General features: G+C 46.1%; 13 non-coding genes across 13 annotated transcripts; all 13 read right to left on the bottom strand.

Moving 5' to 3' along the window:
* Nucleotides 1–450: 450 nt before the first annotated feature.
* Nucleotides 451–532, bottom strand: trnas-gcu (transfer RNA serine (anticodon GCU)). Its single transcript has one exon. It is a non-coding gene; the product is annotated as a tRNA-Ser (tRNA).
* Nucleotides 533–1,381: 849 nt separating this feature from the next.
* On the bottom strand, nucleotides 1,382–1,463 carry trnas-gcu (transfer RNA serine (anticodon GCU)). The gene has a single exon. It is a non-coding gene; the product is annotated as a tRNA-Ser (tRNA).
* Nucleotides 1,464–2,312: 849 nt separating this feature from the next.
* On the bottom strand, nucleotides 2,313–2,394 carry trnas-gcu (transfer RNA serine (anticodon GCU)). The gene has a single exon. It is a non-coding gene; the product is annotated as a tRNA-Ser (tRNA).
* Nucleotides 2,395–3,243: 849 nt separating this feature from the next.
* Nucleotides 3,244–3,325, bottom strand: trnas-gcu (transfer RNA serine (anticodon GCU)). Its single transcript has one exon. It is a non-coding gene; the product is annotated as a tRNA-Ser (tRNA).
* An 849-nt stretch (nucleotides 3,326–4,174) lies between these two features.
* trnas-gcu (transfer RNA serine (anticodon GCU)) lies at nucleotides 4,175–4,256 on the bottom strand. Its single transcript has one exon. It is a non-coding gene; the product is annotated as a tRNA-Ser (tRNA).
* Nucleotides 4,257–5,105: 849 nt separating this feature from the next.
* trnas-gcu (transfer RNA serine (anticodon GCU)) lies at nucleotides 5,106–5,187 on the bottom strand. Its single transcript has one exon. It is a non-coding gene; the product is annotated as a tRNA-Ser (tRNA).
* Nucleotides 5,188–6,036: 849 nt separating this feature from the next.
* On the bottom strand, nucleotides 6,037–6,118 carry trnas-gcu (transfer RNA serine (anticodon GCU)). The gene has a single exon. It is a non-coding gene; the product is annotated as a tRNA-Ser (tRNA).
* Nucleotides 6,119–6,967: 849 nt separating this feature from the next.
* On the bottom strand, nucleotides 6,968–7,049 carry trnas-gcu (transfer RNA serine (anticodon GCU)). Its single transcript has one exon. It is a non-coding gene; the product is annotated as a tRNA-Ser (tRNA).
* Nucleotides 7,050–7,898: 849 nt separating this feature from the next.
* On the bottom strand, nucleotides 7,899–7,980 carry trnas-gcu (transfer RNA serine (anticodon GCU)). The gene has a single exon. It is a non-coding gene; the product is annotated as a tRNA-Ser (tRNA).
* An 849-nt stretch (nucleotides 7,981–8,829) lies between these two features.
* On the bottom strand, nucleotides 8,830–8,911 carry trnas-gcu (transfer RNA serine (anticodon GCU)). The gene has a single exon. It is a non-coding gene; the product is annotated as a tRNA-Ser (tRNA).
* Nucleotides 8,912–9,760: 849 nt separating this feature from the next.
* Nucleotides 9,761–9,842, bottom strand: trnas-gcu (transfer RNA serine (anticodon GCU)). The gene has a single exon. It is a non-coding gene; the product is annotated as a tRNA-Ser (tRNA).
* An 849-nt stretch (nucleotides 9,843–10,691) lies between these two features.
* trnas-gcu (transfer RNA serine (anticodon GCU)) lies at nucleotides 10,692–10,773 on the bottom strand. The gene has a single exon. It is a non-coding gene; the product is annotated as a tRNA-Ser (tRNA).
* Nucleotides 10,774–12,553: 1,780 nt separating this feature from the next.
* Nucleotides 12,554–12,635, bottom strand: trnas-gcu (transfer RNA serine (anticodon GCU)). The gene has a single exon. It is a non-coding gene; the product is annotated as a tRNA-Ser (tRNA).
* Between the last annotated feature and the right edge of the window lie 462 nt (nucleotides 12,636–13,097).

The following is a 13,097-nucleotide window of genomic DNA, read 5'->3' as shown; positions in this document are numbered from 1 at the left end:
TGGGTGACCTAAATTGCCCTGTGATCAGTTTATGCTGTCTGTTCGTCAAAAGTGAGCATTTTTTAATCAAATGGTAGAGCACTCGTTTAGCATGCGAGAGGTAGCTGGATCAATACCCGCATTCTCCACAGACTAATTCTGGCAAAGATTGCCTCAACCACATGGCAACGGATGTTTTGTTCAACCGAATGTGCAAAACCTAAAGACTGCAAGTCATCAGTTTCGTCTCAGTGCATATGACAGTCACTCCATGGGAACGAGAGAATTTCTGTGGGAAAAACTGATCTCAATGTTCCAAAGAGATTTGTTATATTTGTGATATTGGTGTCAAACGAAAGTCAACTTAACTGCAACAAGGATGGGATTTGACCAGACATATGCAGAGCACAATGACTTGGCAGTCCATCGTCTTAACCATGTAAACATGGAAGACGTAAATAACATGTCCTGCGACGAGGATGGGATTCGAACCCACGCGTGCAGAGCACAATGGATTAGCAGTCCATCGCCTTAACCACTCGGCCACCTCGTCTGCTGCTAGCTATGTGTTACAGTAAGAGTCGGACCCAGGTCAGCTTCCAGAGACACAATGGATTAGCGTAGCATGGAAGTAAGGAGGAGGAGGCGATCTAGCGGGACCTACACAAGTGCTCTTTGTACAGGGGAATTAGCTCAAATGGTAGAGCGCTCGCTTAGCATGCGAGAAGTAGGGGGATCGATGCCCGCATTCTCCATGAGTCCACAGGACTTTAGTCTCTTCTGTGTATGTAATTTGTGGGAAAATGGCTGGATTAACAAACACTACCATTTCAACAGAGGACTGCAACTGTCTGTTGGTTTACTTCCACATTTGGCCGGCCAAGCAAGGAGTTGTGGCAAGGGCGCTTCCTTTGTAGACTGTCCATCCCAGGAATGTATTTAGCCCTGTTTTTGGGTGACCTAAATTGCCCTGTGATCAGTTTATGCTGTCTGTTCGTCAAAAGTGAGCATTTTTTAATCAAATGGTAGAGCACTCGTTTAGCATGCGAGAGGTAGCTGGATCAATACCCGCATTCTCCACAGACTAATTCTGGCAAAGATTGCCTCAACCACATGGCAACGGATGTTTTGTTCAACCGAATGTGCAAAACCTAAAGACTGCAAGTCATCAGTTTCGTCTCAGTGCATATGACAGTCACTCCATGGGAACGAGAGAATTTCTGTGGGAAAAACTGATCTCAATGTTCCAAAGAGATTTGTTATATTTGTGATATTGGTGTCAGACGAAAGTCAACTTAACTGCAACAAGGATGGGATTTGACCAGACATATGCAGAGCACAATGACTTGGCAGTCCATCGTCTTAACCATGTAAACATGGAAGACGTAAATAACATGTCCTGCGACGAGGATGGGATTCGAACCCACGCGTGCAGAGCACAATGGATTAGCAGTCCATCGCCTTAACCACTCGGCCACCTCGTCTGCTGCTAGCTATGTGTTACAGTAAGAGTCGGACCCAGGTCAGCTTCCAGAGACACAATGGATTAGCGTAGCATGGAAGTAAGGAGGAGGAGGCGATCTAGCGGGACCTACACAAGTGCTCTTTGTACAGGGGAATTAGCTCAAATGGTAGAGCGCTCGCTTAGCATGCGAGAAGTAGCGGGATTGATGCCCGCATTCTCAATGAGTCCACAGGACTTTAGTCTCTTCTGTGTATGTAATTTGTGGGAAATTGGCTGGATTAACAAACACTACCATTTCAACAGAGGACTGCAACTGTCTGTTGGTTTACTTCCACATTTGGCCGGCCAAGCAAGGAGTTGTGGCAAGGGCGCTTCCTTTGTAGACTGTCCATCCCAGGAATGTATTTAGCCCTGTTTTTGGGTGACCTAAATTGCCCTGTGATCAGTTTATGCTGTCTGTTCGTCAAAAGTGAGCATTTTTTAATCAAATGGTAGAGCACTCGTTTAGCATGCGAGAGGTAGCTGGATCAATACCCGCATTCTCCACAGACGAATTCTGGCAAAGATTGCCTCAACCACATGGCAACGGATGTTTTGTTCAACCGAATGTGCAAAACCTAAAGACTGCAAGTCATCAGTTTCGTCTCAGTGCATATGACAGTCACTCCATGGGAACGAGAGAATTTCTGTGGGAAAAACTGATCTCAATGTTCCAAAGAGATTTGTTATATTTGTGATATTGGTGTCAGACGAAAGTCAACTTAACTGCAACAAGGATGGGATTTGACCAGACATATGCAGAGCACAATGACTTGGCAGTCCATCGTCTTAACCATGTAAACATGGAAGACGTAAATAACATGTCCTGCGACGAGGATGGGATTCGAACCCACGCGTGCAGAGCACAATGGATTAGCAGTCCATCGCCTTAACCACTCGGCCACCTCGTCTGCTGCTAGCTATGTGTTACAGTAAGAGTCGGACCCAGGTCAGCTTCCAGAGACACAATGGATTAGCGTAGCATGGAAGTAAGGAGGAGGAGGCGATCTAGCGGGACCTACACAAGTGCTCTTTGTACAGGGGAATTAGCTCAAATGGTAGAGCGCTCGCTTAGCATGCGAGAAGTAGCGGGATCGATGCCCGCATTCTCCATGAGTCCACAGGACTTTAGTCTCTTCTGTGTATGTAATTTGTGGGAAATTGGCTGGATTAACAAACACTACCATTTCAACAGAGGACTGCAACTGTCTGTTGGTTTACTTCCACATTTGGCCGGCCAAGCAAGGAGTTGTGGCAAGGGCGCTTCCTTTGTAGACTGTCCATCCCAGGAATGTATTTAGCCCTGTTTTTGGGTGACCTAAATTGCCCTGTGATCAGTTTATGCTGTCTGTTCGTCAAAAGTGAGCATTTTTTAATCAAATGGTAGAGCACTCGTTTAGCATGCGAGAGGTAGCTGGATCAATACCCGCATTCTCCACAGACGAATTCTGGCAAAGATTGCCTCAACCACATGGCAACGGATGTTTTGTTCAACCAAATGTGCAAAACCTAAAGACTGCAAGTCATCAGTTTCGTCTCAGTGCATATGACAGTCACTCCATGGGAACGAGAGAATTTCTGTGGGAAAAACTGATCTCAATGTTCCAAAGAGATTTGTTATATTTGTGATATTGGTGTCAGACGAAAGTCAACTTAACTGCAACAAGGATGGGATTTGACCAGACATATGCAGAGCACAATGACTTGGCAGTCCATCGTCTTAACCATGTAAACATGGAAGACGTAAATAACATGTCCTGCGACGAGGATGGGATTCGAACCCACGCGTGCAGAGCACAATGGATTAGCAGTCCATCGCCTTAACCACTCGGCCACCTCGTCTGCTGCTAGCTATGTGTTACAGTAAGAGTCGGACCCAGGTCAGCTTCCAGAGACACAATGGATTAGCGTAGCATGGAAGTAAGGAGGAGGAGGCAATCTAGCGGGACCTACACAAGTGCTCTTTGTACAGGGGAATTAGCTCAAATGGTAGAGCGCTCGCTTAGCATGCGAGAAGTAGCGGGATCGATGCCCGCATTCTCCATGAGTCCACAGGACTTTAGTCTCTTCTGTGTATGTAATTTGTGGGAAATTGGCTGGATTAACAAACACTACCATTTCAACAGAGGACTGCAACTGTCTGTTGGTTTACTTCCACATTTGGCCGGCCAAGCAAGGAGTTGTGGCAAGGGCGCTTCCTTTTTAGACTGTCCATCCCAGGAATGTATTTAGCCCTGTTTTTGGGTGACCTAAATTGCCCTGTGATCAGTTTATGCTGTCTGTTCGTCAAAAGTGAGCATTTTTTAATCAAATGGTAGAGCACTCGTTTAGCATGCGAGAGGTAGCTGGATCAATACCCGCATTCTCCACAGACTAATTCTGGCAAAGATTGCCTCAACCACATGGCAACGGATGTTTTGTTCAACCAAATGTGCAAAACCTAAAGACTGCAAGTCATCAGTTTCGTCTCAGTGCATATGACAGTCACTCCATGGGAACGAGAGAATTTCTGTGGGAAAAACTGATCTCAATGTTCCAAAGAGATTTGTTATATTTGTGATATTGGTGTCAGACGAAAGTCAACTTAACTGCAACAAGGATGGGATTTGACCAGACATATGCAGAGCACAATGACTTGGCAGTCCATCGTCTTAACCATGTAAACATGGAAGACGTAAATAACATGTCCTGCGACGAGGATGGGATTCGAACCCACGCGTGCAGAGCACAATGGATTAGCAGTCCATCGCCTTAACCACTCGGCCACCTCGTCTGCTGCTAGCTATGTGTTACAGTAAGAGTCGGACCCAGGTCAGCTTCCAGAGACACAATGGATTAGCGTAGCATGGAAGTAAGGAGGAGGAGGCGATCTAGCGGGACCTACACAAGTGCTCTTTGTACAGGGGAATTAGCTCAAATGGTAGAGCGCTCGCTTAGCATGCGAGAAGTAGCGGGATTGATGCCCGCATTCTCCATGAGTCCACAGGACTTTAGTCTCTTCTGTGTATGTAATTTGTGGGAAATTGGCTGGATTAACAAACACTACCATTTCAACAGAGGACTGCAACTGTCTGTTGGTTTACTTCCACATTTGGCCGGCCAAGCAAGGAGTTGTGGCAAGGGCGCTTCCTTTGTAGACTGTCCATCCCAGGAATGTATTTTGCCCTGTTTTTGGGTGACCTAAATTGCCCTGTGATCAGTTTATGCTGTCTGTTCGTCAAAAGTGAGCATTTTTTAATCAAATGGTAGAGCACTCGTTTAGCATGCGAGAGGTAGCTGGATCAATACCCGCATTCTCCACAGACGAATTCTGGCAAAGATTGCCTCAACCACATGGCAACGGATGTTTTGTTCAACCGAATGTGCAAAACCTAAAGACTGCAAGTCATCAGTTTCGTCTCAGTGCATATGACAGTCACTCCATGGGAACGAGAGAATTTCTGTGGGAAAAACTGATCTCAATGTTCCAAAGAGATTTGTTATATTTGTGATATTGGTGTCAGACGAAAGTCAACTTAACTGCAACAAGGATGGGATTTGACCAGACATATGCAGAGCACAATGACTTGGCAGTCCATCGTCTTAACCATGTAAACATGGAAGACGTAAATAACATGTCCTGCGACGAGGATGGGATTCGAACCCACGCGTGCAGAGCACAATGGATTAGCAGTCCATCGCCTTAACCACTCGGCCACCTCGTCTGCTGCTAGCTATGTGTTACAGTAAGAGTCGGACCCAGGTCAGCTTCCAGAGACACAATGGATTAGCGTAGCATGGAAGTAAGGAGGAGGAGGCAATCTAGCGGGACCTACACAAGTGCTCTTTGTACAGGGGAATTAGCTCAAATGGTAGAGCGCTCGCTTAGCATGCGAGAAGTAGCGGGATTGATGCCCGCATTCTCCATGAGTCCACAGGACTTTAGTCTCTTCTGTGTATGTAATTTGTGGGAAATTGGCTGGATTAACAAACACTACCATTTCAACAGAGGACTGCAACTGTCTGTTGGTTTACTTCCACATTTGGCCGGCCAAGCAAGGAGTTGTGGCAAGGGCGCTTCCTTTGTAGACTGTCCATCCCAGGAATGTATTTAGCCCTGTTTTTGGGTGACCTAAATTGCCCTGTGATCAGTTTATGCTGTCTGTTCGTCAAAAGTGAGCATTTTCTAATCAAATGGTAGAGCACTCGTTTAGCATGCGAGAGGTAGCTGGATCAATACCCGCATTCTCCACAGACTAATTCTGGCAAAGATTGCCTCAACCACATGGCAACGGATGTTTTGTTCAACCAAATGTGCAAAACCTAAAGACTGCAAGTCATCAGTTTCGTCTCAGTGCATATGACAGTCACTCCATGGGAACGAGAGAATTTCTGTGGGAAAAACTGATCTCAATGTTCCAAAGAGATTTGTTATATTTGTGATATTGGTGTCAGACGAAAGTCAACTTAACTGCAACAAGGATGGGATTTGACCAGACATATGCAGAGCACAATGACTTGGCAGTCCATCGTCTTAACCATGTAAACATGGAAGACGTAAATAACATGTCCTGCGACGAGGATGGGATTCGAACCCACGCGTGCAGAGCACAATGGATTAGCAGTCCATCGCCTTAACCACTCGGCCACCTCGTCTGCTGCTAGCTATGTGTTACAGTAAGAGTCGGACCCAGGTCAGCTTCCAGAGACACAATGGATTAGCGTAGCATGGAAGTAAGGAGGAGGAGGCAATCTAGCGGGACCTACACAAGTGCTCTTTGTACAGGGGAATTAGCTCAAATGGTAGAGCGCTCGCTTAGCATGCGAGAAGTAGCGGGATCGATGCCCGCATTCTCCATGAGTCCACAGGACTTTAGTCTCTTCTGTGTATGTAATTTGTGGGAAATTGGCTGGATTAACAAACACTACCATTTCAACAGAGGACTGCAACTGTCTGTTGGTTTACTTCCACATTTGGCCGGCCAAGCAAGGAGTTGTGGCAAGGGCGCTTCCTTTTTAGACTGTCCATCCCAGGAATGTATTTAGCCCTGTTTTTGGGTGACCTAAATTGCCCTGTGATCAGTTTATGCTGTCTGTTCGTCAAAAGTGAGCATTTTTTAATCAAATGGTAGAGCACTCGTTTAGCATGCGAGAGGTAGCTGGATCAATACCCGCATTCTCCACAGACTAATTCTGGCAAAGATTGCCTCAACCACATGGCAACGGATGTTTTGTTCAACCAAATGTGCAAAACCTAAAGACTGCAAGTCATCAGTTTCGTCTCAGTGCATATGACAGTCACTCCATGGGAACGAGAGAATTTCTGTGGGAAAAACTGATCTCAATGTTCCAAAGAGATTTGTTATATTTGTGATATTGGTGTCAGACGAAAGTCAACTTAACTGCAACAAGGATGGGATTTGACCAGACATATGCAGAGCACAATGACTTGGCAGTCCATCGTCTTAACCATGTAAACATGGAAGACGTAAATAACATGTCCTGCGACGAGGATGGGATTCGAACCCACGCGTGCAGAGCACAATGGATTAGCAGTCCATCGCCTTAACCACTCGGCCACCTCGTCTGCTGCTAGCTATGTGTTACAGTAAGAGTCGGACCCAGGTCAGCTTCCAGAGACACAATGGATTAGCGTAGCATGGAAGTAAGGAGGAGGAGGCGATCTAGCGGGACCTACACAAGTGCTCTTTGTACAGGGGAATTAGCTCAAATGGTAGAGCGCTCGCTTAGCATGCGAGAAGTAGCGGGATCGATGCCCGCATTCTCCATGAGTCCACAGGACTTTAGTCTCTTCTGTGTATGTAATTTGTGGGAAATTGGCTGGATTAACAAACACTACCATTTCAACAGAGGACTGCAACTGTCTGTTGGTTTACTTCCACATTTGGCCGGCCAAGCAAGGAGTTGTGGCAAGGGCGCTTCCTTTGTAGACTGTCCATCCCAGGAATGTATTTAGCCCTGTTTTTGGGTGACCTAAATTGCCCTGTGATCAGTTTATGCTGTCTGTTCGTCAAAAGTGAGCATTTTCTAATCAAATGGTAGAGCACTCGTTTAGCATGCGAGAGGTAGCTGGATCAATACCCGCATTCTCCACAGACTAATTCTGGCAAAGATTGCCTCAACCACATGGCAACGGATGTTTTGTTCAACCAAATGTGCAAAACCTAAAGACTGCAAGTCATCAGTTTCGTCTCAGTGCATATGACAGTCACTCCATGGGAACGAGAGAATTTCTGTGGGAAAAACTGATCTCAATGTTCCAAAGAGATTTGTTATATTTGTGATATTGGTGTCAGACGAAAGTCAACTTAACTGCAACAAGGATGGGATTTGACCAGACATATGCAGAGCACAATGACTTGGCAGTCCATCGTCTTAACCATGTAAACATGGAAGACGTAAATAACATGTCCTGCGACGAGGATGGGATTCGAACCCACGCGTGCAGAGCACAATGGATTAGCAGTCCATCGCCTTAACCACTCGGCCACCTCGTCTGCTGCTAGCTATGTGTTACAGTAAGAGTCGGACCCAGGTCAGCTTCCAGAGACACAATGGATTAGCGTAGCATGGAAGTAAGGAGGAGGAGGCAATCTAGCGGGACCTACACAAGTGCTCTTTGTACAGGGGAATTAGCTCAAATGGTAGAGCGCTCGCTTAGCATGCGAGAAGTAGCGGGATCGATGCCCGCATTCTCCATGAGTCCACAGGACTTTAGTCTCTTCTGTGTATGTAATTTGTGGGAAATTGGCTGGATTAACAAACACTACCATTTCAACAGAGGACTGCAACTGTCTGTTGGTTTACTTCCACATTTGGCCGGCCAAGCAAGGAGTTGTGGCAAGGGCGCTTCCTTTTTAGACTGTCCATCCCAGGAATGTATTTAGCCCTGTTTTTGGGTGACCTAAATTGCCCTGTGATCAGTTTATGCTGTCTGTTCGTCAAAAGTGAGCATTTTTTAATCAAATGGTAGAGCACTCGTTTAGCATGCGAGAGGTAGCTGGATCAATACCCGCATTCTCCACAGACTAATTCTGGCAAAGATTGCCTCAACCACATGGCAACGGATGTTTTGTTCAACCAAATGTGCAAAACCTAAAGACTGCAAGTCATCAGTTTCGTCTCAGTGCATATGACAGTCACTCCATGGGAACGAGAGAATTTCTGTGGGAAAAACTGATCTCAATGTTCCAAAGAGATTTGTTATATTTGTGATATTGGTGTCAGACGAAAGTCAACTTAACTGCAACAAGGATGGGATTTGACCAGACATATGCAGAGCACAATGACTTGGCAGTCCATCGTCTTAACCATGTAAACATGGAAGACGTAAATAACATGTCCTGCGACGAGGATGGGATTCGAACCCACGCGTGCAGAGCACAATGGATTAGCAGTCCATCGCCTTAACCACTCGGCCACCTCGTCTGCTGCTAGCTATGTGTTACAGTAAGAGTCGGACCCAGGTCAGCTTCCAGAGACACAATGGATTAGCGTAGCATGGAAGTAAGGAGGAGGAGGCGATCTAGCGGGACCTACACAAGTGCTCTTTGTACAGGGGAATTAGCTCAAATGGTAGAGCGCTCGCTTAGCATGCGAGAAGTAGCGGGATTGATGCCCGCATTCTCCATGAGTCCACAGGACTTTAGTCTCTTCTGTGTATGTAATTTGTGGGAAAATGGCTGGATTAACAAACACTACCATTTCAACAGAGGACTGCAACTGTCTGTTGGTTTACTTCCACATTTGGCCGGCCAAGCAAGGAGTTGTGGCAAGGGCGCTTCCTTTTTAGACTGTCCATCCCAGGAATGTATTTAGCCCTGTTTTTGGGTGACCTAAATTGCCCTGTGATCAGTTTATGCTGTCTGTTCGTCAAAAGTGAGCATTTTTTAATCAAATGGTAGAGCACTCATTTAGCATGCGAGAGGTAGCTGGATCAATACCCGCATTCTCCACAGACTAATTCTGGCAAAGATTGCCTCAACCACATGGCAACGGATGTTTTGTTCAACCGAATGTGCAAAACCTAAAGACTGCAAGTCATCAGTTTCGTCTCAGTGCATATGACAGTCACTCCATGGGAACGAGAGAATTTCTGTGGGAAAAACTGATCTCAATGTTCCAAAGAGATTTGTTATATTTGTGATATTGGTGTCAGACGAAAGTCAACTTAACTGCAACAAGGATGGGATTTGACCAGACATATGCAGAGCACAATGACTTGGCAGTCCATCGTCTTAACCATGTAAACATGGAAGACGTAAATAACATGTCCTGCGACGAGGATGGGATTCGAACCCACGCGTGCAGAGCACAATGGATTAGCAGTCCATCGCCTTAACCACTCGGCCACCTCGTCTGCTGCTAGCTATGTGTTACAGTAAGAGTCGGACCAAGGTCAGCTTCCAGAGACACAATGGATTAGCGTAGCATGGAAGTAAGGAGGAGGAGGCGATCTAGCGGGACCTACACAAGTGCTCTTTGTACAGGGGAATTAGCTCAAATGGTAGAGCGCTCGCTTAGCATGCGAGAAGTAGCGGGATTGATGCCCGCATTCTCCATGAGTCCACAGGACTTTAGTCTCTTCTGTGTATGTAATTTGTGGGAAAATGGCTGGATTAACAAACACTACCATTTCAACAGAGGACTGCAACTGTCTGTTGGTTTACTTCCACATTTGGCCGGCCAAGCAAGGAGTTGTGGCAAGGGCGCTTCCTTTTTAGACTGTCCATCCCAGGAATGTATTTAGCCCTGTTTTTGGGTGACCTAAATTGCCCTGTGATCAGTTTATGCTGTCTGTTCGTCAAAAGTGAGCATTTTTTAATCAAATGGTAGAGCACTCGTTTAGCATGCGAGAGGTAGCTGGATCAATACCCGCATTCTCCACAGACTAATTCTGGCAAAGATTGCCTCAACCACATGGCAACGGATGTTTTGTTCAACCGAATGTGCAAAACCTAAAGACTGCAAGTCATCAGTTTCGTCTCAGTGCATATGACAGTCACTCCATGGGAACGAGAGAATTTCTGTGGGAAAAACTGATCTCAATGTTCCAAAGAGATTTGTTATATTTGTGATATTGGTGTCAGACGAAAGTCAACTTAACTGCAACAAGGATGGGATTTGACCAGACATATGCAGAGCACAATGACTTGGCAGTCCATCGTCTTAACCATGTAAACATGGAAGACGTAAATAACATGTCCTGCGACGAGGATGGGATTCGAACCCACGCGTGCAGAGCACAATGGATTAGCAGTCCATCGCCTTAACCACTCGGCCACCTCGTCTGCTGCTAGCTATGTGTTACAGTAAGAGTCGGACCCAGGTCAGCTTCCAGAGACACAATGGATTAGCGTAGCATGGAAGTAAGGAGGAGGAGGCGATCTAGCGGGACCTACACAAGTGATCTTTGTACAGGGGAATTAGCTCAAATGGTAGAGCGCTCGCTTAGCATGCGAGAATTAGCGGGATCGATGCCCGCATTCTCCATGAGTCCACAGGACTTTAGTCTCTTCTGTGTATGTAATTTGTGGGAAAATGGCTGGATTAACAAACACTACCATTTCAACAGAGGACTGCAACTGTCTGTTGGTTTACTTCCACATTTGGCCGGCCAAGCAAGGAGTTGTGGCAAGGGCGCTTCCTTTGTAGACTGTCCATCCCAGGAATGTATTTAGCCCTGTTTTTGGGTGACCTAAATTGCCCTGTGATCAGTTTATGCTGTCTGTTCGTCAAAAGTGAGCATTTTTTAATCAAATGGTAGAGCACTCGTTTAGCATGCGAGAGGTAGCTGGATCAATACCCGCATTCTCCACAGACTAATTCTGGCAAAGATTGCCTCAACCACATGGCAACGGATGTTTTGTTCAACCAAATGTGCAAAACCTAAAGACTGCAAGTCATCAGTTTCGTCTCAGTGCATATGACAGTCACTCCATGGGAACGAGAGAATTTCTGTGGGAAAAACTGATCTCAATGTTCCAAAGAGATTTGTTATATTTGTGATATTGGTGTCAGACGAAAGTCAACTTAACTGCAACAAGGATGGGATTTGACCAGACATATGCAGAGCACAATGACTTGGCAGTCCATCGTCTTAACCATGTAAACATGGAAGACGTAAATAACATGTCCTGCGACGAGGATGGGATTCGAACCCACGCGTGCAGAGCACAATGGATTAGCAGTCCATCGCCTTAACCACTCGGCCACATCGTCTGCTGCTAGCTATGTGTTACAGTAAGAGTCGGACCCAGGTCAGCTTCCAGACACACAATGGATTAGCGTAGCATTGAAGTAAGGAGGAGGAGGCGATCTAGCGGGACCTACACAAGTGCTCATTGTACAGGGGAATTAGCTCAAATGGTAGAGCGCTCGCTTAGCATGCGAGAAGTAGCGGGGTCGATGCCCGCATTCTCCATGAGTCCACAGGACTATAGTCTCTTCTGTGTATGTAATTTGTGGGAAATTGGCTGGATTAACAAACACTACCATTTCAACAGAGGACTGCAACTGTCTGTTGGTTTACTTCCACATTTGGCCGGCCAAGCAAGGAGTTGTGGCAAGGGCGCTTCCTTTTTAGACTGTCCATCCCAGGAATGTATTTAGCCCTGTTTTTGGGTGACCTAAATTGCCCTGTGATCAGTTTATGCTGTCTGTTCGTCAAAAGTGAGCATTTTTTAATCAAATGGTAGAGCACTCGTTTAGCATGCGAGAGGTAGCTGGATCAATACCCGCATTCTCCACAGACTAATTCTGGCAAAGATTGCCTCAACCACATGGCAACGGATGTTTTGTTCAACCAAATGTGCAAAACCTAAAGACTGCAAGTCATCAGTTTCGTCTCAGTGCATATGACAGTCACTCCATGGGAACGAGAGAATTTCTGTGGGAAAAACTGATCTCAATGTTCCAAAGAGATTTGTTATATTTGTGATATTGGTGTCAGACGAAAGTCAACTTAACTGCAACAAGGATGGGATTTGACCAGACATATGCAGAGCACAATGACTTGGCAGTCCATCGTCTTAACCATGTAAACATGGAAGACGTAAATAACATGTCCTGCGACGAGGATGGGATTCGAACCCACGCGTGCAGAGCACAATGGATTAGCAGTCCATCGCCTTAACCACTCGGCCACCTCGTCTGCTGCTAGCTATGTGTTACAGTAAGAGTCGGACCCAGGTCAGCTTCCAGAGACACAATGGATTAGCGTAGCATGGAAGTAAGGAGGAGGAGGCAATCTAGCGGGACCTACACAAGTGCTCTTTGTACAGGGGAATTAGCTCAAATGGTAGAGCGCTCGCTTAGCATGCGAGAAGTAGCGGGATCGATGCCCGCATTCTCCATGAGTCCACAGGACTTTAGTCTCTTCTGTGTATGTAATTTGTGGGAAATTGGCTGGATTAACAAACACTACCATTTCAACAGAGGACTGCAACTGTCTGTTGGTTTACTTCCACATTTGGCCGGCCAAGCAAGGAGTTGTGGCAAGGGCGCTTCCTTTTTAGACTGTCCATCCCAGGAATGTATTTAGCCCTGTTTTTGGGTGACCTAAATTGCCCTGTGATCAGTTTATGCTGTCTGTTCGTCAAAAGTGAGCATTTTT

The sequence above is a fragment of the Sebastes fasciatus genome, chromosome 4, assembly GCF_043250625.1.
Source record: "Sebastes fasciatus isolate fSebFas1 chromosome 4, fSebFas1.pri, whole genome shotgun sequence".
NCBI classification, from domain to species: domain Eukaryota; kingdom Metazoa; phylum Chordata; class Actinopteri; order Perciformes; family Sebastidae; genus Sebastes; species Sebastes fasciatus.
Note: the sequence above shows the minus strand (reverse complement) of the source record. Positions and strands in the feature narration are given on the sequence as shown.